Source organism: Triturus cristatus, chromosome 5_1 (assembly GCF_964204655.1).
Source record: "Triturus cristatus chromosome 5_1, aTriCri1.1, whole genome shotgun sequence".
NCBI lineage: Eukaryota > Metazoa > Chordata > Amphibia > Caudata > Salamandridae > Triturus > Triturus cristatus.
In genome coordinates this window covers 674,468,195-674,493,750 of record NC_140587.1, presented here as the reverse complement: position 1 = coordinate 674,493,750, position 25,556 = coordinate 674,468,195, and the positions used below count along the sequence as shown (strand labels likewise).

Sequence of the window (25,556 nt, the reverse complement as noted above, 5' to 3'; positions counted from 1 at the left end):
AAGAGGCAGAGATCTCCATTCTACAACATCTTATCCTGTATATTTGTGAAAATGTGTTATTTTTCAAGCTTTGGTAATGTGAATTCGGAGTCCTTAGGTTTGCTTGTAAAGCCAAAACGGACCGAAATAGCCAATCACAAAGATGTTAATCTTGTTATAAACAGAACTGCTTAAAAGGCAAACGCAGGAGGAGCTTGAAATAATCATAGACATCGTGTTTTATAGTCTTTATTCCAACAAAACTGCATTGCAGTTTTCCAGTCTTTAAAATATTTACATTATTTGCAATTCTTTCCATAAGTGCCAATCTTCATGTAACTGATAATATTCAGGAGCAGCTATGCGAATGTTCCAGAAACAATGTATTGTTGAGTGTTTTTCAGACTGTACAAAACACATATTTTCAAGTGAAAGTAAAATATGTCACAGGCAGCTCATTCTGAAAAGTTCAGTTCCATATTCGTTTACCTTGCAAGATAGTGCAAATAATGGATGTATGGGCCTGAGCAACACAGTAAAAGAACAATGAAAATGAGAATTAACAGCAAGAACAAACAACTCCCTGAATAGGGTAATAACATTTAATAGGTATCTTTTTAGTACTTATTATAAACATTGTATTTAAATAAATAATTGATGTACTTGTACCATGGGCAGCAAATTTACAAAGTAAAACGAATCATTCACGTACGTGTCGAACGTTCAACAAACTGCACATGAAAATAAAATGCATCTCTTAATAAAAGAAATGGTACATGTCGATTGTTTTCTTGGGGAGGATTTCAAAGGCACTTTCTTGGCAAGTCGGAGTCCTAGTTCACGTAGATAAGATCTGAAAAAGAAAAAAAAAACGTTATTTTCCCGATTTCAAAATAATTACAAAATAGACAACTTTTATTTGATTGGGTAGTCTTCAGGCACTACGTAACCTTTACCTGGCTTAGTTACACATTATAACTTTAAGGAAATGCTAACTCGGCCGAGAGCCGAAGTTAGCAGTCAAAAAGGGGTTACAAGTTGTGCCGGAACACCGTACTTTTGAGTTTCTTTTACTGACCAGATTTAATGAGGATAAATGTAGATAAAATCTGCACGGGGAAAGTGCGACAATTCTATTCATATTTACCACCTGCTCTGAGCCACTGCTGCACATGGCTTGTAATGAAGGCCAATGGTGAAAATTATGTGTAGATAAGGGCAGAAAAACTATTTTCCTTAGATATTCCGCATTCCTCATTTGAAGATTTGGTGCACTGTAATAATGGCACTTCCTGAAAAATATCTTGCTCCCAGGAGACGGCAAATCTGGGGACAGCTCAAGCAATACATGTTTCTCACATTATATGAAATTAAGTACGAGATATAAACAAAAAAGAGACGTAGCTTACAGAATTGGTAAATACTTTTAATTTTCTTCATTCGATTATTTGAAAAAAATCATAAAAGAAAAATAAATTAGATCAAATAATAACCAATCCAGTGCATCGGCTTCAAAATTGCAATGATGCACAGATTAAAGTCGTATAAAAGTTCTTAGGACAGTTTAGCATTTAAAGAAAAAGTAGTGCGAGTCTGTGCCTCCTAAATTGATTTAGCTTAAGAATGAGAAAGAATCATTTGCTTTATATAGGCAGATACAGTTTACAGAAAAATACAAAAGTAATACGGTCTGTGCAGAAATTTAATTGCAAGGGTAACGACATTCGCCTGCTGTTTCATACTGTCACAAAGGCAATCAGAGTTTACACTAGATGGAGCCCCATCTGAAGTTGTTCAGGAGCTTCGGATCCCAGGAATGTAGAACCTGGTCCAGATAAGACTACAAACCAACAGTGGTTTGACTCAAGACATAATCTTGTATGGAAGGTTTCATTAGCTCTAACTTTTCCCTTGCGACTAAAATAGTCTTTGTAATCCACCCTTTATTCTATTTTCTTAATTCACGTGGCATAAGATCAATAGATAGTCTTCCAATACTAAATGTGGTCTCCCTAATGTATTTAAGCCAGGGGATTCTGGCAGTTGGATTTTGTATCATCTGTAGTCGGTAATTGTAATTAATCAGGAGACATAGATAGATGGCATTAGCGTAATCAATTCTAGACAGAATTAGGGCAATAATAAATTGAATAGTGGCCTCTCTGCTAAAAAATCTTCTAATTTTCCTAAACTTCCTGAGTTGGAGAAAGCAGGAGGACGTAACCAAGCTTATCTGGGATTTCATGGATAGGTCCCCATCGATTTGGATGCCAAGAGTTTTTACCGTACTAGTGGAGTGGGTGTGGTGCCAAGCTCCATTGGCCAGTGAGCAGGGGTCCAGTGGTTTAGTTGATTGTTGGGGAAGACAATATCTGTTTTATCAGATTAAGTTTTAGCTGGTTGCAGTTTATCCAGTTTATGACAAACAACATGGTATTCTGTAGGAACTCCTTGGAGTCAAATGTCTCATCAATTGTAAAGATCAACTGCATGTCGCCCGCATAATTGTAGATTGTGACCTTTTTTGTTGTAAAGTATGTATCAGAGGGTGGATGTAGATGTTGAAGAGATAGGGAGACAGGAAGGAACCCTGAGGTACCCCACAGTTGGCACTAACAATGGCAGAACTATGGGGTGAAAGACGGACTGACGGCTCTCCGTCTTTTAAAAAGGATTTCATCCAGTTTAAGGCGGTGCCTCTGAGACCCGCTGCAGCAATTTGACCCATTAAGATCTCATGATCAACGGTTGTAAAGATCAACTGCATGTCATCCGCATAATTGTAGATTTTGACCTTTTTCATTGTAAAGTATGTATCAGAGGGTGGATGTAGATGTTCAAGAGATAGGGAGACAGGAAGGAACCCTGAGGTACCCCACAGTTGGCACTAGCAATGGCAGAACTATGGGGTGAAAGACGGACTGACGGCTCTCCGTCTTTTAAAAAGGATTTCATCCAATTTAAGGCGGTGCCTCTGAGACCCGCTGCAGCAATTTGACCCATTAAGATCTCATGATCAACGGTTGTAAAGATCAACTGCATGTCATCCGCATAATTGTAGATTTTGACCTTTTTCATTGTAAAGTATGTATCAGAGGATGGATGTAGATGTTCAAGAGATAGGGAGACAGGAAGGAACCCTGAGGTACCCCACAGTTGGCACTAGCAATGGCAGAACTATGGGGTGAAAGACGGACTGACGGCTCTCCGTCTTTTAAAAAGGATTTCATCCAGTTTAAGGCGGTGCCTCTGAGACCCGCTGCAGCAATTTGACCCATTAAGATCTCATGATCAACGGTTGTAAAGATCAACTGCATGTCATCCGCATAATTGTAGATTTTGACCTTTTTCATTGTAAAGTATGTATCAGAGGGTGGATGTAGATGTTGAAGAGATAGGGAGACAGGAAGGAACCCTGAGGTACCCTACAGTTTGTACTAACAATGGCAGAACTATGGGGTGAAAGACGGACTGACTGCTTTCCGTCTTTTAAAAAGGATTTCATCCAGTTTAAGGCGGTGCCTCTGAGACCCGCTGCAGCAATTTGATCCATTAATATCTCATGATCAACGGTATCGGACGCTGCAGATAGATCCAATAGGATCAGTGCCTGAATGCATCTCCATCAGCCTTTTCTTTTAGGTCATCCCCTATAGATAGGATGTTTGATTCAGTGGAACGAGAGGGCTGAAAACCTGCCTGGTGTTGGTCCAGGAAATTGGTTTCTTCTATGAAGGCGCAGAGGTATTTGGCAACATGTGCCTCTAGAATTTTAGCAGCAAAAGGAAGAAGAGATATGGGCCTATAGTTATCTAACTTCTGGGGTTTCACACCTGTTTTTTTTTTAAACAGAATGATCACTGCTTCTATGAAGGCTGATTGTACAACTCCTTGTCTGAGGGATAAGTTCAATAGGGGAGAGTGGTCTCAGGAAAGGAGGTGAAAATTAGTTTTTGTATGTGTGGAGGGGGCAAACATCTTTGGGAGAGCTTAGTAGTTCCAGGAGTTGTTCTTTGTTTAAGCAGGGGAAAGTAGCCATGGTATTAAGATTACGATTATCAAGTAGATTTTGCATATCCTGATAGCTAGAAGCAATGGATACTTGTATTTTCTTAATTTTGTCAGAGAAGAAGACATTAATGTCATTGCATAATTTCTGTGAGGAGGTAATAGGAGGAGTTACTTGATCGGGGTTGGACATGTCCCTTACTAAATTGAAGACGTTTTTTACTTTGTTATCTGAGTTTATGACTTTGTCAGTAAAAAAAGACTTTTGGGCCTCTAAGAGGGCTTTTTTGTAGGCTGTCAAGGTTAGATTAAATAGCTCCTTGGTTTCTGGCGAGTTTGTTTTACGCCATTTCCGTTTGGCCTAGCGTGTCCTTAATTTAGCAATTAACTCAGCAACTGTAATGTAACTATAATGTCCCTGTAACCTTTGATTTTTTTTTGTGAATTTGTATGGGTTTTTTAGCGTAAAGTAATTTATAATTGGATTCGCTGAACCATTAAGGATCCGCGTCCCTAGATATACAAAGTTTAATTTCTTCAATAACTCCAAAACTGGTGAACAGATTAAAACTATATTACAAAAAGGGCTCTTTCTGCAGTAGAGATAGTTTTAATTATCTCAATTAAATATATAACTCGTCCCTAAGGTAACTATAAATATAACTTGTGCCCCCGCCATGCACAGTTTTCTCATGAATAGTTTCACTACAAATGTTGCGTTGATATTCAGAATGATGCCATAAAAGATAAAATAAGGGACGCAATATGTGGGGTAATTAGCAGTGAATTACAATTACCTTAGGACATGAGTTATCGCTATTTCATATAACTTTAACTGCTGAGTTTCTATGGTTTTGTGTGCCTAAAATTGGAGCCTAACTATGGAGTCTCTGTAACCTTTGCTTTTTTCAATGAATTTCCATGTTTTTTAATGTTATTTCTTAACTATAATGTTCCTGTAACATTTGGGTTTTTAGTTAATTTCACTGTTTTTTTATATAAATTGCACTACAATTTGACCAATGAGTTCAATTCACTAATATACATTTTCACAATATTAGAAATACATTTTATTCACACATTCATTCTTATTATACATTTTAAAACTAAAAAATTCTTATTTTTTTAAAATAAATGTTATGGCTGTGCAGATCCATTGCAAATCCTTGGACAAATAAGAGAAAGGTTGGTTATATGTCACACATTCAATACTAAAACAACATGTGTGACTTCACACATCCCTTTTTGTCATCCAACACTCATTTTTAGATATGGCTTTCTGAATGTAAATTGCCAAAGCCTAATTAAGATAATCTTAGAAATGGTCTGTAGAATTGCAGGCTAAGTGTTTCTTGAGTTTATAGTGTCATTTTTTTGGAATAGTGTTTTGCTTCTTCTCTTCATTCTACCAACGTCATTTACTCTTTGGTTGGTTTGATTTTGTAAATAGGAAATAAGTTCTTCACAACAATTATTCAGGCCAGGCAGGCCTGAAAACAGAGTTTATTTAGTAAATCTACACTACTTTTTATTTCTCCAGTTGCAAAAAGTTATTGCAAAGAACACTTTTTGCTTGACAATGTTTCAAAGGAGTGTGCTAACTGAATATACAAATCCGATATTGTTTGTTTATTACAGAAGATATAGGCAGCGGAGAAAGTGTTTGTTGCTGGGGATGTTGGCATTCTTAAAAATATCATTGCATGTTCTCATATGGCATTGGCAATAGATTATCCTGACCTAATGGGACTTCTGCCTAAATCTCCCTCTGGAGATGCCTAAGGCGCTATTCAATGTCTATGCCAGATCAGTACCTGCTTGTAATGAATAACCCGTGCCTAGCTATGCTAGATAATCATATAGAAATATATATGAGCAAGTGAAAATAATAATTGCAGGAGATTTTAGTGTATGTTTTGATCCCTGGTCATCTATTAATGTGCACACTGAGCAAGAAAATTAGCTATGAGATATACCTTGCCTATCTGGCAAAACCCAGCACTATATTTCTTATGCAGCACTTCAACCTGCTTCAATAGTGATAGGTCGGGGACTTAGAGCATTAAATGGGTGGGCGCACTCCAACCAGGTAGATCATTAACATTCAAAAGGGGTTCTTGATCAAGCGTTATTGAATATGATCTGCGTGATGGTCGTCTCTGGGTGCTCCTTACACATATGATGATTGTAGCTCATACTGACAGTGACCATAATATGCTGGCCACATCTTTAACAAGGGATTACTTTAAAAGAACCTCAGCCACTCTTCGAACTCTGGTTCTGGAGCCTATATTAGCTAACAGCTATTGGAGAGTCCTGGCCTCAAGTAATGTCAAACTCCAGAGATCTATCAGTGATTTGTGTTCTATTTGTCTGGTTATGAGGGAATTTCTGCTACCACAGTCACACGTTTAGATACCCTTGACAGTGAGAGTACCCATTGCTTTCATATTGAGTCTGAGAAGTGGGTAGAATACTTCTCTGCATTGTATGCCGGTAATACTCCTAGCACTGCACCTTGCTGTGCAGAATCAGGAGGCTGTATTGAAACTGGGTCACATTTAGCCCATTGCAAGACCACTGAGATACCATTCTTCAGTTTAAATGATACTCTTTCTGTGATTAATAAACTTAAATCAGCAAAAGCCTCCGGGTCAGAACGAATACCATGTGACATAAATAAATCTGAGCTCCACAATTATGGGACAAGGTTCAAATGTTCTCACATCTATTTACTAATCTTTTTATAGGGAAACCCTCATACATTTGTCTTCAACACAGCTGACTATACACTGAAACCTGTTTGATGCAAACAAATCTCTTTTATTCCATTAAATCAATTCTTAGTACATGAACATATACTATATTCAGTGATATATACAAATCATATACTAGAATCTCATCAAAACAAGTTTTATAAAAAAAACTTGATACACCGTTTATACAATATCTCATTTATAAAAACAATATCTGTTCTTTTTAGTATTTATACAGTTACAAAACACCATAATTCACAGAAAGAAAAACATTTTATTGCTAATTTTCCTTAAATAATGCAATGCAAACAAAAAATATCATGAAATGATGATGATGCATTTCGCTGGTATGCCGATGGTTTACCCCACCTTCTTCAGGTCAAAGCATTAAAAACCAATGAAATAGTCTAAAAAGATAAAAACATATTTCAGATATATGGGCCATAAAAAGCAGACAAAAGTACATTAACAGGCTCAGTGTATAATTCTCCTCATTTCTCCTGTCTTTTCCTTTTTTTCATTCTCTCTTATTCAGGTAATCACATCCCATATTTCCCTATGTTGTGCTTAATATGTTGTACATACTGAAATTGTAGTCATTGAGAGGATAATATCCTTATACAATCATATTTAAAACTCTGGCTCTGGGTTCTTAAATTGTCCATAATTGCTCCCCCATGAGCCCTTTTTTCCTATTCATTTTATGAAAATAATTATCTTAGGTAGCTGTTAATCAAAACACTTATCCAACCAAATCCTGTTGTTTCTCACTGTACTATCCTAGAATGATCTTAACTATTTATTGACATACCAATGGATCACAGTGGACTTTTGCTTCCTTTTCATATGTGGTTTAATTCATATCACTTATGCCTCTGCACCACAGAGGACGTCTGTGTTGCGGAAGTTATGTAAAGTAAACCACATAATTAAGTTAATTGTAGGATATGTACCGTAACAAACAATAGGATATGGTGTTTTGATTAACAGCCACCTAAGATAATTGTTTTCATAAAATGAATAGGGCAACACTTTCAGTATGTACAACATAATATGCACAACATAGGGAAAGATCAGATGTAATATTAACCTGAATGAGAGAGAATATTAAAGAAAGGAGGAATGAGGAGAGTTATGCACTAAGCCTATTAATGTAATTTTGTCTGCTTTTTCTGGCCCATATATCTGAAATATGTTTTTATCTTTTTACTGATATTGTTTTTATGAATGTTAAAGTAATGAGATATTGTATAAACCATGTATAATGTTTTTTATAAAACTTGTTTTGATTAGCTTCTAGTATATGATTTGTATATATCACTGAATATAGTTTATTTTCATGTAGTAAGGGTTGATTTAATGGAATAAAGGAGATATTTTTGCATTAAACAGGTTAGTGTATAGATAGCTGAATGGAAGACAAATGTCTGAGTGTTTCCCTATAAAAAGATGAGTATATAGATGTGAGAATATGAACGATTATCACAAGAGGGATTTATCTTTTTTTTATATAAATCTGTACCGCAGATATGGGTTATCTACGCCATTTTTGTGTCGAATGCAAAAGCTTCTGGAGGAGAAATACCAGACGCTTGGGGGGCATAAATAATTCCTTTTTTTAAGAAGGGGAATGCCTGTAGACCATCCAATTATAGACCTACAACTCTAATGAACAACTTGCAAAACATTTTCTCAAGGCAGATTCTTGATAAACTGAAAAATTTGATTAAAAGCAAATGTGTTCAGTGAACACTTTAGGCAGGTTTTCGAGCCAAAACAAGCAACTCTTATCAAGTGTTTAGGTTTGCACTTACATATTGGAAATCTACAGTGCTTAGCAATCAAAGATTATATGTGGTTTTCATTGGCTTGACAGTAGCATTTGATCTAGTGCCCCATGCGACTCTCTGGAGCGTGCTTGAAGAAATGGGGGTCCCTCGTAGCCTGGTCAATATTATTTCCAGACTCCACAACATGAATTGTGCCCAAGTCTGCAGTGGTACTGGGGGCAAACTGACTACCCATATTCCTATTCTCCACGGGGTTCTCGAAGGGTAGGTCCTCGCCCCTACTTTGTTTACCCTGTATAGTAATGATGTGATTAAGGCACCAATGGCACATATGAATGATTACCCTGTTTTGAAAGGAGAAAAAATAGCTGTACTCCTTTTTGCTGACGATTCACTTCTTATCTCAAAAACCGCTGTGGGTCTTCAAAACAAATTAAGGGACACTTTAGAGCCTATTCATGAACTTGTCACACTGTGCAGAAAGTTACCTTGCTGCACTGTGCGACAGGTAAAGGGCAGGAATGAGCTGTACTTAAGGCAATATGGCGCATTCCTGCCTTTTCCCCTGTGCTAGTGTCATTTTGGCAGCCTAGCGCCAATGCAGACACCATTGCACTATGGTGCAAGGGTGCCTGAATTGCATGCAGCATTGTTTTCGTGCAAGAAGGGGCACCTTCATGCCTAAAAAACAATCCTGAGAGGCATATTCATCTTTCCATGTGGGTTGCAGAATGTAGCACACATTGAAAGTGGAAGTAACTAGGGGAAATGAAGATATTTCTTCTTGTTACGCCTCTCCTGGTAAGGTGTAAACTGTTGGCTCATTCCCAGGCTTACCAATTCTGGGAAACCTGGTAATGCATCAAAATCCATGGGAGTTCCGTGGAAACACCAATGCAATATCCATGAAATGCCTTCCAAGGGCAGGGTAAGGTAATGCGGTTATGTGCGCTGCGCTGCCTTACTCCAGACTCATGGAGCCACTCAGGACCATGCAAAGGGGCCTTGTGCTGCTTCATACATCACATATCAGGTTTGCGTCCCTTTTGCACCACGTTGAATGGCACAAGAGTGCAAGAGTGAAGCAAACAGGCTCAGAATTAGACCATTTTGTTTTCAGACAGTGTGACGAAAAAATACAGGAATACATTAAAGAAAAAGTGTCAAATATTCACCATGAAGTCTGTTTTAAGCACAAGAAAAATGTTTTAGACTGTATTAATTGTTCTCTTTATTAATTTATAAAAACCTTTGAGTTAAAAGGGTAGCAATATTGCTTTAAGCAATTTAATGATACCACTCGCAATGAAAACATGCAAAGTTCTGCTGACTGAAGGCATCATTCATACAGGATATTTATCATTATGTTCTCTATAATGTTTATCCCCATATGTACTCACTGTACTTCACGCCGTGGCCGCTCCTGCACATCAGCGTGTTTCCCATAATGCACACATCTTTCTGCCACTGATATTTACAACACCGAGTGCTCCTTTGATGTACAACACTCCCTCGTTGCCTCGAGGCTCTCCCAATGCACATTACCTAATGCTGCCATATGCACTTCACTGAAAAGTCATATAAAGCACATCACATTCTCCTCGCGAGAGCTACAACATCCAGTGTATCACTGTGTTATTAAGTGCACACTGAAATGCATCACTAGGGTTTTCTGGGTCACATCATCTAGTTCTTCCTTTCTGCACATGACCTTGAGTTTTATTGCTGTACTTTACCTTGCATGCCTTGCTACATGTGCTTGTCTTGCTCACTTCACCTTGTGCACCTTGCTGCACATCATGATGCGATCCTCTGACTCACTTCACATTGCGCCCCTTGCTGCACATCGTCATAAGCTCCTCTTACTCACTTCACCTTGTGCACCTTGCTGCACATCATCATAGGCTTCTCTTACTCACTTCACCTTGTGCACCTTGTTGCACATCATCATAAGCTCCTCCTTCTCACTTCACCTTGTGCACCTTGCTGCACATCATGATGCGATCCTCTGACTCACTTCACCTTATGCTTCTTGCTGCATACCATGTGCTCCTCTGTCTCACTTCACCTACTTCCCCTTGCTGCACTCCATGTGCTTCTCTAACTCAATGCACCTTATGCCCCTTGCTGCACACCATGTGCTTCTCTGACTCACTTCACCTCGTGCCCCATGCTGCACATCATCATAAGCTCCTCTTACTCACTTCACCTTGTGAAAATGTTGCCCCTTGCTGCACATTATCATGTGCTTCTCTGGCTCATTTCATCTAGCACCCCTTGCCGCACTTCAGCATGTGCTCCTCTGATTCACTTTACCTTGAGGCCCTTGCTGCATATTATCGTGCGCTCCTCTGACCAACTTCATCTTGTACCCATTGCGCACATCATCATGTGCTCCTCTGATTCACATTAACTTGTGCCACATGATGCTATGCCTGATGCTGCACATTATCATGTCCTCCTCTGACTCATTTTATCTTGTACCCCTTGCTAGACATAATCATGTGCTCCTCTGAATCACTTTACCTTGAAGTCCTTGCCTCACCTCTTCATGCACTCCTCTGACTCACATTAACTTGTGACACATGATGATATGCCTGAGGCTGAACATTATCATGTGCTCCTCTGACTCACTTTACATTGAGGCCCTTGTTGCACCCTCTCATGTTCTCCCCTGACTTCCTTTACATTGAGCCCCTTGCTGCACCCACTCATGTGCTCCCCTGGCTCACTTTACATTTAGCCCCTTGCTGCACATACTCATGTGCTCCCCAGGCTCACTTTACATTGATCCCCTTGCTGCACATACTCATGTGCTCCCCTGACTCACTTTACATTGAGCCCATTCCTGCACATACTCATGTGCTCCCATGACTCACTTTACATTGAGTCCCTTGCTGCACATACTCGTGTACTCCCTGACTCACTTTACATTGATCCCCTTGCTGCACATACTCATGTGCTCCCCTGGCTCACTTTTCATTGAGCACCTTGCTGCACATACTTATGTGCTCCCCTGGCTCATGTTACATTAAGCCCCTTGCTGCACATACTTATGTGCTCCCCTGGCTCACGTTACATTGAACCCCTTGCTGCACCCACTCATGTGCTCTCCTGACTCACTTGACATTGAGCCCCTTGCTACACATACTCATGTGCTCCCCTGACTCACTTTACATTGAGCCCATTCTTGCACATACTCATGTGCTCCCATGACTCACTTTAAATTGAGTCCCTTGCTGCACATACTCATGTACTCCCTGACTCACTTTACATTGCGCTTCTTGCTGCAAATCATCATGTGCTCCATGGACTCACATTAACTTGTGTCACATGATGATATGAGTGACGCTGCACAATATCATGTGCTCCTCTGACTCACTTTACCTTGAGCCCCTTGCTGCACATACTCATGTACTCCCCAGACTCACTTTACATTTAGCCCCTTGCTGCAAATCATTTGCTGTTCTGACTAACATTTTATGCCCCTTGCTGCACATGGTTATGACTGACGGGTGGTCTTTTTGCAGGGCACGTGTATTTACTTGACTTTCTGATAGCTGGTATCTGTGCTTGTGTAGGCATGTGGGTAGAGATGTGTCGCTGTGTTGATGCGCTATAAATAAAAGCCAAAAGTAAAATCTTTGCCAAAGCTCTAAAAGGGCAAATTCAGATTTTCTTTGAAATATCATAATTTCATTAGTATCTGTATTCCAGGGATGATGGAGAATGCAGTTTGCACATGACTTACTATTATTAGTTTTCCCAGTTAAATATATGAATAGAAAACCTTCCAGCAAAGCAGAATATGCCTCATGTTAGCTGAGTGCTGGTGGAGGGGTGGTGAAGGCATCTGTATTATTTGACACAGTTTGAGATGATAAACTCACCCTTTAAAAGGGATTAAAAAACTGAAATGGGAAACTATCAAGATTCATAAGGTGCGAGTATTTGTACACTTTAATGTACATCAAACTCTCCTGTTCACGTGTGGGCTTCTATTGCAGCATATCTGTGCTGCAACCCCCAGGGGAGAACTCAAATGCCCAATCAGGCTTTAAAACTCCACGTGACCCCGGCACAAATGAACTGCATGGAGCACCATATTGGTAAACGGAGCCATCCGCATTTCTTTGACGTTCCAGATGTTTGAGGTTAATGTTTATCCAGAAATACACTGACGTTAGCCACGCACCATTGCACTTCTCCATGGTACTGAATTGACAGCACAAAAAGAATGTTTCTCCAGTCACACAGAACACATCGTTTTAGGTCAATATCTCAAAATAAATGTCACAAGCAGCAATACGTACACATGTACAAAAAAATATCCCTTTTCCAACGAGGGCGGTGAACCACATCCTGCATGGGCTAAGAAGTGTTCGCTCCTATGCCCCAGCCAAGGCTCTGCACTTCGGCTACAGTATGCAAGATTTCAGGGACTCGGGGATTTCACCTTCTGAATCAAAGGACTGGGCGGAAGGTGTCAGAGGGCTAGGAAGAAAACTGATAACTGTATTTTTAATCATTTAGAAACAATAGACAAATGGAGCTTATTTTCAGAACAGGCAGTTCTAACACAAACATTTTAATCATAGTTCCTGTTCAATTTTAATGTGCAATATATGTTGACAATGTTTTGGCTCCATTCTCACTTCTAGGAGGGGCACCCTTAGTTGCTATAGGGGCGGGAGCCCTTCCTTCCCATAACACAGTAATCATAGCAGGGACCTTGTCAGCGACGTCTTCCAAGGGCGCAAGCCCCACCAGGGGACATATGAGCAGGGCCGGACTGGCCGTAGCGGGCACCGGGCAATCCCACGGTGCGCCGCACGGGTGGGGGCCGGTTTTGGGCCCCTGGGGGCCGTTTTTGTTACAGGGCCGTTTTTGCAGAATAGCTGCAAAATCGGCCCTGTAACAAAATCGGCCGAAAACCGGCCCTGGCAAAGAGCTCGGCGGCACCCCAAACACCCCCCCCAACCCCCCCCAACCCCCAGTGGCCGGCCCAGCACTTTGCCAGGGCCGGTTTTGGTCCCCAGTCCGGCCCTGCATATGAGGCCCTAAGAAGAACTGGGACACCCTCTTTGTCCCCTCCAGTGTGTCCGGGATGGTGCGCAGCAGCGACATTTTTTCTCCTCCAGCATTGTTGTCTCCTGCAGCATGTTACAGACCTCAATCAAGCACCCCGGGGATCATCGTACAGCTGCTGGGGGAAGCAGGTTGGTGGCAGCCAGTCTGCTCTTTGGGAATGGGGAGAGGGCCTCACAGTATAGTCAAATGCTTGCATGAAGGTTTCGTGGCTCTGATGAGGGTTAGTGAGTACCCCCCCCCCTCCCCATGAGCTGCATGCATCATTTTTAGGCTTCATCTGCACATCGCTTGCCCTGTGCTTGTGACATCTATTGTATTAAATATATCTTTAAAGAGACTTACATCCTGCCTTCACTTTTTATTGGTCCTTGTGCTTGTTACTTTACTTTTGCTCCTTTCTCTTGGTTGTAGGCTTTTTACTTTCTGTTGTTCTGTGTGCTTCTCTTGTCAGTTTCCCATCAGCAAAGTGCTGTGTTCATGCGCTTTGGTGGAACTTCTTTTAGGTGTCTCAAGCAACGATCGGAAAACAAAATAAAACCAAGAGCTCCTTCTTTAAATGTAAGCTCCGACCATGTGCCATGGGCTCAGCACGTGGAGTCCTGGTGATCCTAGTTCTGTGTGCTGGGATGCCAAGCCCTGATCGCAATGGCATTCACCAGTCGCCCCGGGGCAACGTGCACTCACCTGTCCCCCTGGTGCCGTGGCAGGCACCCACATTAGAATAGGATGCATGTGCTTTCTGAAGCTTGCACTGCTGTCTGCTGTGCATGTCCATGCAGTAATTGCTTATATACAGTGAATTCACCTGCCACACTTTTGGCCGTTCCTTCTGTAATTGGGTACGCTGGCATGCAGCATTGGCTCGCTTCCTGTTCTGCACATTGTATGGGCATGAGAAAAGCTTTCAATGCAATATTTTGTGTTCCGTGTCTGCTTATTGTGATTATACATTTTGGGTAATCTCTTCAGGTGAGTTTGCATTTTTGGTCGTTCCTTATGTACATAAGAGTGAGTTTTATTTTCCCCTTTATGTTGCACTACTGCCAGCAGTAGCTTCTGCTCAAGTGTGGTGCGGTTCTGCTCACCTAACTGGCAAACTTGCAAGTTATGCAGATGGTAATCATTTAGAGAAATATGGTAATTGCTCAGAGTAATTACCACCCACATAACATTCCCAATTGCTAATAAAGCAAACTTTGTGCAGAGGACGCCCTCAGTTCCTGGCTGCTTTTCCATTCTCTCATCTTCACTTACACAAGGCGCATGACTGGCAGCCAGGCACTTTCCATTAAGACAAGTGCAGTAATGCACATGTGCACATGTGCACAGTTAACTCACGTTTATTTATGTTGTTTAACTTCAACAGCCGGGCTGATCTAGTGCCAGCCCTTGCCTGCTAGTCTTAGGCGTCTTAAGAGACCACCATCTATTAACACTTAACAGTGGCAAATTGTATTGCAGCCACAGGCTTCTAGGACGTCTGCCCTGCATTTCCTGGGGCTGGTTGTCAGTCACAATGTGAACGCAAACACCCACCCTTTAACAAGCTGTCACAGGGTGGGATCAGCAAGCATCACTGACCCCACCCTGTGACAAGCTGGAAAAGGGTGGAGTTACCAGAGTTTGTAAAAACATACACACAGTATTTAGAACACTTTAGAAAAGGTATTTCTTAGAGCATTTGTATTTACTATTAATAATGTTGCTATGCATGAGATTTTGGACATAATGTAAGAAGGATCCGGATAATCCTGCCTGATTCATAACCTGTCCTTCCCGCTGGGGACCTCGGCTAATGATAGTTCGGACACAGGGTTCTGTGCCGTATGGTACACCACATCTGACAAGGAAATCTGCAAGCTGCAGAGGTTGGAAAGGGGTGCTTTGATGGCCAAATCCAACATAGAGGCTACCTTCGGCCTCTTGCCAGTGCACCCAGATGATACACGCTAGCTGAGTTTTACCTTTGAGGGGAACTTCTTTGTCGATCTCTGCATGCCAATGGGGTGTTCTATCGCTTGCTTGAAATATTCAGTAGGTTCTTGGAATGGGCAGTGAAGGACCTAGTGGCATCCCAGGATGTGGTACACTACCTGGATGACTTTCTGTTTTTGGGCCCCCAGGCTCCCCGGGCTCACCGGCATGTGGGAAGCCTCTGTTGGGTTTCCGACATCTAGCACAGTACCTAGGAGTTCAACTAGCTGAGGATATGACCAAGGGCCCTGCTACTAGGATGGCTTTCCTGGGCATTGAGATAGATTCTGTAGCTGGGGTGTGTAGGCTCTAGCAGGACAAAGTTTCGGCATTCAGGGCCACCATTAAAGCCTGGTGGCAGCCAGGAATGTCCCCTTGCAGCAATATCAGGTCCTTGTGGGACATGGAAAACTTCACCCTCAATGTGATACCCATGGGAAGGGTTTTCTCAAGGAATATCACCAGGACAATGGCCGGGCTGCTGGCAAAGCACCATCACACCAGATTGTCCTCTGAGGTTTGGAAGGATTTGCTCACCTGAAAGGGGTTCTTGGGCAATTTAAATGGCTTTCTGACTTCTTGACTAGTATGGCCGGGGGAGGCTCCCATTCAGGCAGTGAACGACTCAGCTAAGAAACAGAACCATTCAGTCACAAAGATTCTGGCAGGCTCCTCAATGGGTTTGGTATGGCACAATTTAATCCAGGTATCAAAGGCAGAGTTGTTCCACAAGGATCGGGTGCATTTGCCCCCCAGGGGTCAGGAGCTATTTATCCAAACCATATTGGGGTTTATTTCTGAGGCTGTGCACATCCAGTGTCAGTGGGGATGGATGGTGAGAGTGCCAGTAAGCTCCTCTCCCTGTGGCAGGGTCCCTGGCAATAAAATAGCAGGGGGTACCCAGAAGTAGACTTTTTATCTGGACTGACTGCCCCCAGGACTGGGGGGTCTTCATTTGGTCACTGGGCTGGCAGGAAGGGTGACTGACCTGTTGGTGGTTCTGGACTCTCCTGCCTTACCTGAGACGCCCAAGTTAGAACTTTGGGGGCTGCGCCTGTGTTCAGGTACCCCGACAGGCAGATGCGTTATGCGGTTTCCTGGATTGGTAGTTCCCTCCAGGATGGAGAGCTGGGGAAAGCTGCTACCAATGACTGCTGGTCAATGTGTTTCATGAATGATGCAGGGATGCCATGGGCGTAACTCAGGGGCCGGTGCAAATTAGGGCCTGCTGGCACAATGAGCACAGGAGATGTCACCACAATGTACATGTTCTTGATGATTGCTGAAATGTATATAATTTAAATACATTTTTTGTGTAATGTAACCTTCAGGCTATTGATTGCATCTGATTATCTTTCATCTGACATTAAGACAATTTTTGATGCTGCTAATGCTTGCTTATGACCAAAGTTTATGTGAAATTGTGACTAAAGGAATACGCTGTGACTGACCTACAAAATCTATTTTTGTCACTCCTTGAGACATGATCATGGGGTAGGCTGCGTAGTGGACAAATCGCACATTGTACGCATATTATAGTTCGATTTACCTGTCTCCATAGAGGAAAAACCTGTCTTTCGAGTAACAATCTAATAAAAGATTTGAAGAATACTCCAAGGCGTTTCAAGCCACATGAAATTCAAAGCTGTTTTTGAATTCATTTTTTTTAACTTTTAAAGAAAAAGATCACACACTTGAAACAATGCCAGTGTTACAGTAAGCTTTTGCTTCAGGGTTTATGCTTTATAGCAGCGATTCCCGAACTTTGGCTCGCGACTCACTGGTGGGTGGCCAGCTCAGTTTTGGCGGGCCAGTAGGTTTTTCTTTCACATTTGGTGCTTCAAAGGAAGAGGTCAAATGACAGGCTATGTGTCTTCTGACAATTTGCTGTTTATGGGACTGGTGCTGACTTTTCTTTCTGGAGCTTCGGAAGGAGGGAGGGAGAATGCTGCTCAGCTCCTGGTTTCCCTGGCATGGCTGAATGAGGAAGAAACAGTTTAGCCATGCTGGATATAACTTGGGGCTGACTTCAGCCCCCTTACACAGTGGATTTTCAACAGCTAACAACCATGGCCCTGTGAGTGGCTGTTAGCTATTGAATAATTACAGCAACAGCTATGAAACAGGCTTTGGGGCCTCTGGGACGTCAACCTCCTTGGTCTTCGATGTCTTTGATTATTCAAGTTAGGATATTCTGTTCTCTTGCGGCAGAATGTTCTAGTAGCCTTATAACCCACTGCAGTGGGCTATCCCGACCATTAAAGGCCAGTTTCCTTGTTAATGGCCCGTGCCTTCACTCAAGCATTTAACACTGGAGCGGGCCTTTATATGCTGCTATAGTCCTATAAGGCTATATTATATGACAATCTTCCTGGAGTACACGGAAGTGTGATGTTTTTTTGAAGCACACAACAAATGTAGATATCTGTAAATGAACTATATTTATCCATCAGTTATGAAAAGCAAAAATTTAGAACATTTTTGTGTATTTCTAAAATGTGCTGGAAACAGGGATTTCAATAGGAACAAAATAAAGCAAGACACTTTACTTGATGATGCACATATGATAAATATTTTCAGATACCCGATTCCCACATATTATCAATTGTGCGCTATATAGCTTTAATCAGTGAAACAGTATGTCTGTGCAAAGTTAATGGCAACTTCAATAGAAAATATGTTGTCTGTAAATAACACTGTGCTATCAATAAATGCTTTAGTTATCCCTCCTAATGTCCATCAGAGTTAGTTGAGTTTCAAAAGTTTGTCGTTCTAAACCGGGGATTGTGGTTCCAAAACGTTTGGGAACTACTCATTTATGGTATCTTATATTGCATAAGGACACATCACCAAGATACTAACAATGAAATTATAACTTTTGGCTCAATAGGAGATATCTGGGGTTGTAGTTGAGGGCCACTCTTTTGAGCTTAGCTGCAAAGTGTGGAGGTGCAGGGAAAGTGATCATAACATTTTGAAATTCTGATCTGACAGAGGTATCTTTAGGCTGGCTATAAAGGGTCTCCTCCTACTGGATGCTGGGAAAAGATAGGTGAAGGACATTTTTCATCTGATGATGCAATATTGTGCTGGGTGAAAGAACAGAGGGAAGAGCAAATGAGAGGAATTTGCATTCGAGTTATTCAACAAAAGGTGTAAAGTAAATAAGGGAGTGGTGTTTTGAGTAGAGCCTCAGTCAGGGACTCAGGGAATCTATATTGTGGTGGGAGCATCTATTCATGAATTAGTGAGGGGAGGGGGTTGGTATATCACTATGTGTGTACTCTTGGCTGCATGGCTGTTCATTAGGTTTGCAAGTATGAACTGCTCATGGGAGTAAAGTACCGCCTTTGCCTGTTTCCCCTTGGGCAGTCTAATATCCATCTAAAATCCATCCCAATCTCTGGCTATTGGATGATTGTAGAGGTCACTGATTTCCTCTCTGTTGAGTGCCTGGCTGTCCTCATGGCCCAAGTGCAGAACAGCCTGATGACAGGATGTGAGTAAGGGCAGTGCTGCTGCCTTATAGCATGATATAAACACACTTTTGGCTAAAAGCCTGCCCAAGTCTGTAAAACTGGCTGCTGCTTTACAATTCTTCAGGCTTTTAAATAAACCCAGAGGGCATGCTTCCTAGTAGGTGAGTGTGGGCATACCAGGGAAGCCTGTTAGGTCATGTGTGACAGTCTCCCAGAAATTAGTCAGGGAAGGGGGGCTACATAGCATATTATGGAAGTCTGCCATTAGAGTTTAACATCGAGGACAGGAAGCCATAGCACCCAGGAACACTTAATTTATTTTTCCTGGAGAGGAATTTGCACTATGTGTTATGTAAAATTAGATCAGCTTGAATTTAGCATTACAGGAGATAACCCATTGATATGAAAGGGATTGTCTCATTCTTTCTCATATGTACGGATTCCTCAAGTTCTGCTTCCCAAGTGTCTCATAAATGTTGCAATGAAGTATAACCCAGATTTATCAGTGCTCTGCACAACCAGCTGATGCAATGTCTCCCTGTTCCTATCGTTTATAATGTTTGATTGAGTGAATTAGTTTCTCCTTCTGAGTTCAAGAGCTCCAATCTGGTCTTGAGTATTCAGAGGATTAGGCCATGCATTAGGATGTCTCATTCATGTAGTGCTGATTAATCATGGAGAGCTTGAAAAGATAATAGCTGCCCATCTCGGAATAAGTCCAATAAAGTTTTCATGCCAGCCATTACCAATTATTCCAGTATCTTTGTTTTTTTCTAGGTGATGTAGCTTTTCTGGAACTCTGTGTAACAGGATATTAGAAGCATAGGGGGTCTGATACTTTGTGAGTAAACAACTGTGGTTCAGACATCAGTGTGCTACCAGAATAAGTTGAAGCGCACCTCCAGCAGATTTGGACCCCAGTATTACTAGCTTAAATACATTTAGTTGTTGCAGTATCCATTTAATTGCCACTGTCACATCTCATGCTGTCCCATCTAGCCAACGGGAGAACCTCTGTAGTTGAATTGCCAGATAATAATACTTGAAATTAGCCTTGCACCCTGCAAGACCATTGGTTTGGGCCTTTTGAGGTGAAGAAGCAAATGAGTAACTTCACCTACCTGGTGGACCTCAAAACTCGAACCCTTTAAGGGCCTGCATGTGAACTGCCTCAAGCTACTTTGAGGTCTGAGTTGACTATGCTGTCAGTAATTGATGAAGGGGTGGAAGAGGAGAGTGAACCTCACCCAGCCCATCTTCCAAGGAGCAGAATGGATCAGTAGAGTGAGTGAGCCTCTCCCATACCTTGACCTTAGAACAACAAGGAGACTGCAGCCAGTTGCTGGGATAGTTTGCATCCCTGTTCTCACTAACTCCTGGAGTCACTCCATGGTGCACCCATGATGTGCATACTGGGGACTCTCTCACTGTAAAGCGCAATATTTACTTTGTCTGGGAAAGTGAGGGCTAGCATTAAAGATGAGGTTTTCAAGATGCTTCTGTCAGTGGTTATTGAGCCCTTAAACAGCCCATAGTTAAGCCCAGTAGTGTTGGTTCCTAAGGCTGCCCTGCCAGATGTCACATCCAAACTCCTGTTCTGTGTAGAATATCGTGGGCTCAATGCCATCACCAAGACTGACGCACACCCCATCCCTGGAGCTGATGAGCTCATAGATCGGCTTGGAGCTGTGCAGCTCCTCAGCACGTTTGCTAACGTTTGCATACTGGCAGATTGCCTTGACCAAGGAGGCAAAGAAAGGTCAACATTCTCAATGTCAGAAGGGCATTGCCAGTTCTGAGTCTTGCTTTTTGGGTTGAAGAATGCCCCAGTGTCTGGGCAACCAGGTTCTGGCTGAGTTGGAGAAGATCAGTGCTGTCTACCTTGACAACATTGCAGTCTTCAGCTCCAGCTGGGAGGACCACTTGCACCACCTCTAGTTAATGCTTGGGGCACTGCAGAGTCCAGGCCTGACTATCAAGGCCAGTAAGTGCCAAATAGAGCAGGGTTCTGTGGTCTACTTGGGACACCAAGAAGGGGGGGCAAAGTGCAGCCTGTCTAGTCAATGATTGATACTATTCTGGCATGGGGATCCCCCAAAGACCCAGACAGAAGAGAGAGCCTTCTTAGGTCTCACTGGGTATTACAGAAGATTTGGTAAGGGGTATGACACCATAGTTGCCCCCTTGACAGAGCTGACTTCCAAGAAGCAGCCACGTCAGGTGATCTGGACAGAGTTGTGCCATACAGCTTTTGACACCCTGAAAGAGCTCATGTGCATGGAACCTGTGCTCGAGATCCCTGACTTCTCCCAAGAATTTGTGTTACAGACCAATTCATCAGAGCAGTGCTCTCACAGCTGAAAGAAAAGGGCCTAGATCATCCCATAGCCTTCATCAGTAGTAGGTTACTTCCAAGGGAACAGAGGTGGAGAGCAATAGAAAGGGAAACCTTTGCCCTGGGTGCTGAAGAATATAAGACCATACTTGTTTGGCTCTCACTTCCAGTTTCTGACAGACCAAAGGCCCCCCTCACATGGTTAATGCAAATGAGGGTTGAAAATCTTAAACTGTTGGGGTGGTCCATCTCCCTACAGGAAATGGACTTTGCTGTGTAACACCGTACTGGCACAGACTATGCCAATGCTGATGGTCTCTCCAGGTTCTTTCCACCATAGTGAAGGGGGCTCCCAATGGGGTGGGTAGCTCTTCCCACTTTCCTCTGGGTGGGACATGTGTTGAACGTGGTATACTTGGCATAGTTCCCACTAACTTTTTTGCCTTCAGGCCTTCTGTTTTCGACTACTTGCTAACTTCATTTTTGCTAGTTATTGGACTCTGAGCACTTGACCACTGCTTACCAGTACTAAAGTTCATGTGCTCTTTTCCTAAAATGGGGTAATAACGGCTTATCCACAATTGGTATATATGATTTACTTATAATTCCCTAGTAAAGCGCACTACGTGTGTCCATGGCCTCGAAATCAAATGCAACTAGTGGGCCTGCAGCACTGATTGTGCCAACCACTTATGTAGCCCTTTAAACATGTCCCAGGCCTGCCACTGCAGAGCCTGTGTATGCAGTTTTAAAGTTCCATGTCAACCTGGCAAGTTAACCTACTTGTCAGGCCCAAACCTTTCTTTATATTATGTATAGGTCACATCTACAGTAGGCCCGGGACAGCCCATGGGCAGGGTGCAGTGTATTTAAAAGGTAGGAAATGCACTTTAAATTTTACATGTCCTGATAGTGAAATACTCATAAAGTTGTTTTCACTATTGCAAGGTCTATTTCTCCCTTAGGATAGCATTGGAACTGATTTATAACAATTTTATAAGTACAGTTCCCAATTAGGAAAAGATAGGAAAACTAAATTTAGTGACAAATTAAAAATACAATGTATGGTGAAGTATATACTTACATTGTAGTTCTGAAAATGCTACTTTTAGAAAGTTGACATTTTCTTACTTAAACCATATGGCGCTTTCTACCTGACTCTAGAATACACTTCTGGGCTGGGTGAAAGCTGGTTTTTGCCATTCCCTAGAAATAGTCACACACAAAGGAAGGATCAGTGTGACTGCCTAGCCATCTGCATGTTGGTGGGGAGGCCTGAGCTGGAAGAGGGGTAGGAGCTGACACTTGGCACCTGAAAGGACGTTGTCCTGTCCCCAAGCAGAGTATTGCATACCCTCCTGGAGTGAGTATGGAGCCAGAGCAGGGAAGGACAGGGCCTTGTGCACTACAAAGACATTTCTTTGAGGTCTAACTATTTCAAAGGCCAAATTAGGAATAAGTACTGGATCTCTGACCCCACCCACTCAGAACACTGATGGAATTAAAGACATTCTGCCAAGAAGAAGAGCTGTGCTGTAGGAGGGACTGCCACTTTGCTAACTGCTTTGCTGTGTTGGCCTGCTATCTGCTGATTGCTGTGCTGTAGGAGGGACTACCACTTTGTTATCTGCTTTGCTGTGTTGGTCTTCTGCTTCTTGTCTTAAAGTGAGAAGGATTGGAACTCCTCTCTACGGCTTAAGAGCTTAAGTTTCTCCAAGGGTTTTTTGGTTTGCCTACTGTTGCTAAGTCTCGGGGATATCAAAGACTTCACCTTCCATCTTCACCCCAGCACCTGGACTTCCCTTGCTCTAAGTCTTGTTTTGCCAAGTGGTGCCAATCCAGTCCAGGGCCCTTGGATGTGAGTTTAAAGTGCTGAGTCTGCCAGAACCTGCGCTTCGATAATTCTGCACTGATTGTACACTAGTGTATGCCTGATACAACATCAGGATCAATGCTACAACATCAGGATCAATGCATCACCGCCGCTGCTATGTCTGGACCAGGCGTACTGCACTCGGCACTGCGGCAGTGCCTCAGAATGACTACTTCAGGGATCAATGCATCGCGGCTAGTGGGTGGAGAAGATCAACACATCGTCTCCATCGTGGATTAACCCAGTGCATCGCCCTTGCATTCCGGACTTGGCATTTCATCCACAGATCCAAGGCCACGCCACTGCTGCATTTCATTCTGTGGCCAGGATTAAGGAAGTTTGCTTAGTGCGCCCTGTGTAGATCCTGTAACCTGCCTGCATTCCATCGTGGATTGCCTGAACTCTTGACTTTTTCCCAGACCAGTGTGACCTACGGTAACCGCAAAGCGCTAATTGCTTCTAAGGGCTATTTTTCACTTATTCTTTAAAGATGCATATCTTGAGTCGTACTTATTTGATTTTTGTTGTTTTACTTTTGTTTAGAATATAATAATCTATTTTTTTAAACTTGCGTGGAGTCTTTTGTGGCGTTCTGACTGTGTTACTGTGTGTCTGTCCATGCATGTATTAGCACAAATACTTAACATATAACCTTTTTAGACTAGCCTGGCTGCTCTGTGCCAAGCTACCAGAGGGTGAGCACAGGTGATCTTTTAGTGTGTATGTTAGACTTGGCTTTTTCCGCAGGTTTACCCTCAGCCTTTTTACTTTTTGTCCTCCAGTTTTTGACCTATGTTTAATTGGTTTTAGGACTCTGAGCACTTACCACTGTTAATCAGTGGTAAAGTGCATATGCTCCCAATATAAATTGTGTTTATGGATTGGTGTTTCCATGATTGGCTTATTTGAGTTACTACTAATTGCCTAGTACAGCACACTGTGTATGCCTAGGGCCTGTAAGCCAAATGCTACTAGTGGACCAGCAGCACTGACTGTGCCACCCACACAAGTAGCTTTTCAAACGTGTCTTAGACCTGTCACTACAGTAGCTGTACGCAGTTTGTTACTGCCGTGTGGACCCTTTTCTTACATCTAAGTCACCCCTAAGGTAGGCCAAAGGTAGCCCCGTGGGCAAGGTGCAATGTATGTAAAAGGTAGGACATGCAGTGGTGTATTTTTGCATGTCCTAATAGTGAAATACTGTGTATTTCATTTTCACTGTTCACTGTTGAAAGGCTGTCTCTCCCATAGGGTAACATGAGAGCTGCTTGGTAACACTTTACCAATGTAGCTTGCCAGTGGGATCTGATAGAAAAATGGAGTTTAGTATGCCTGAAATCTGGATTTAAAAATACATCTTTTAGTAAAGTGGGCACTTTCTTGCTCAACCATCCTGTCTGTCTCTGCCTTTTGTGTATTCCCTGTCTGGCTTTAGTGACAGGAGCAGGGGCAGTGCATTTATACTAGACAGATACAAACGGGGGGTGAGGTGTGTCCTGCCTTTCCTGGGTGACTCATAGCCAGTCTGAATAGAACTGGCTTCATTTAGAGTAGTGGGAGGAGTTGTTGCTTGCACCTGAATGGACTGTGGTTGCCTCTCACAAAGCTGTCTCCACCTCCTGTAGTGAACCTGGCCTGAACCAGTCTGAAATGGTTTATGTGTGCCAAAGTTACTTTGTTTGTACCAACTTAAAAAAAAAATAGGTATAAATATTGGGTTCCTGATATCAGATCTTTAGATTACTGCTGGACTAAGGAACCTGCCAGGAAGGAGAGCTGGAGGAGCTGCAAGGCGGAGTACTGCCCCTTTGCTGATGTTGCTTTGTTGGTTTGGCCTACAGTTGCTCCTTCTGGGCTTGATGTAAAGCTTGCCTCATGTTGGAAGTCTCAGGGAAATCACACACCTCAACATCTTCTAGGTACTGGCTTCTGGAACTGGAGGTTTCAGCTACCATAGAGGAGAAAGATAACCTGACGCTGTCAACGACGCCGATGCTGACTCAATTACCTAAAGGCACCACAGAGGGCACCACCGCACCACAATACTGGTCTCACCGGCGACACCGCCACTGAGACACTGCTTGCATTATGACCAGTGGGAACATCACTTCACAGTACCAACCCTGTATCCCCAACAATGCTGTCATCACCGCTCATGGAGAACACAGAGTACTGTCCCGCTTTGCACCGCAGGCCTGGTCTCACCAACAGCATTGCTCCAAGCTGACATTGATGGCGCTGCCTGCACAGTGGTTTGGGGGCGCTGCTCGT

General features: G+C 42.6%; 1 protein-coding gene across 4 annotated transcripts in view; it reads right to left on the bottom strand.

Annotated features, from left to right (window-relative positions):
* Positions 1–221: 221 nt before the first annotated feature.
* ALKAL1 (ALK and LTK ligand 1) overlaps positions 222–25,556 on the bottom strand; it is a 547,486-nt gene continuing 522,151 nt past the window's right edge. For 3 of the 4 annotated variants that reach the window (XM_085604144.1, XM_085604141.1, XM_085604145.1), the window contains exon 6: positions 222–832. The gene's annotated coding sequence lies outside the window, so the exon portion shown is untranslated. The remainder of the gene's footprint in view (positions 833–25,556) is intronic. The other variant, XM_085604142.1, reaches the window with a different exon arrangement.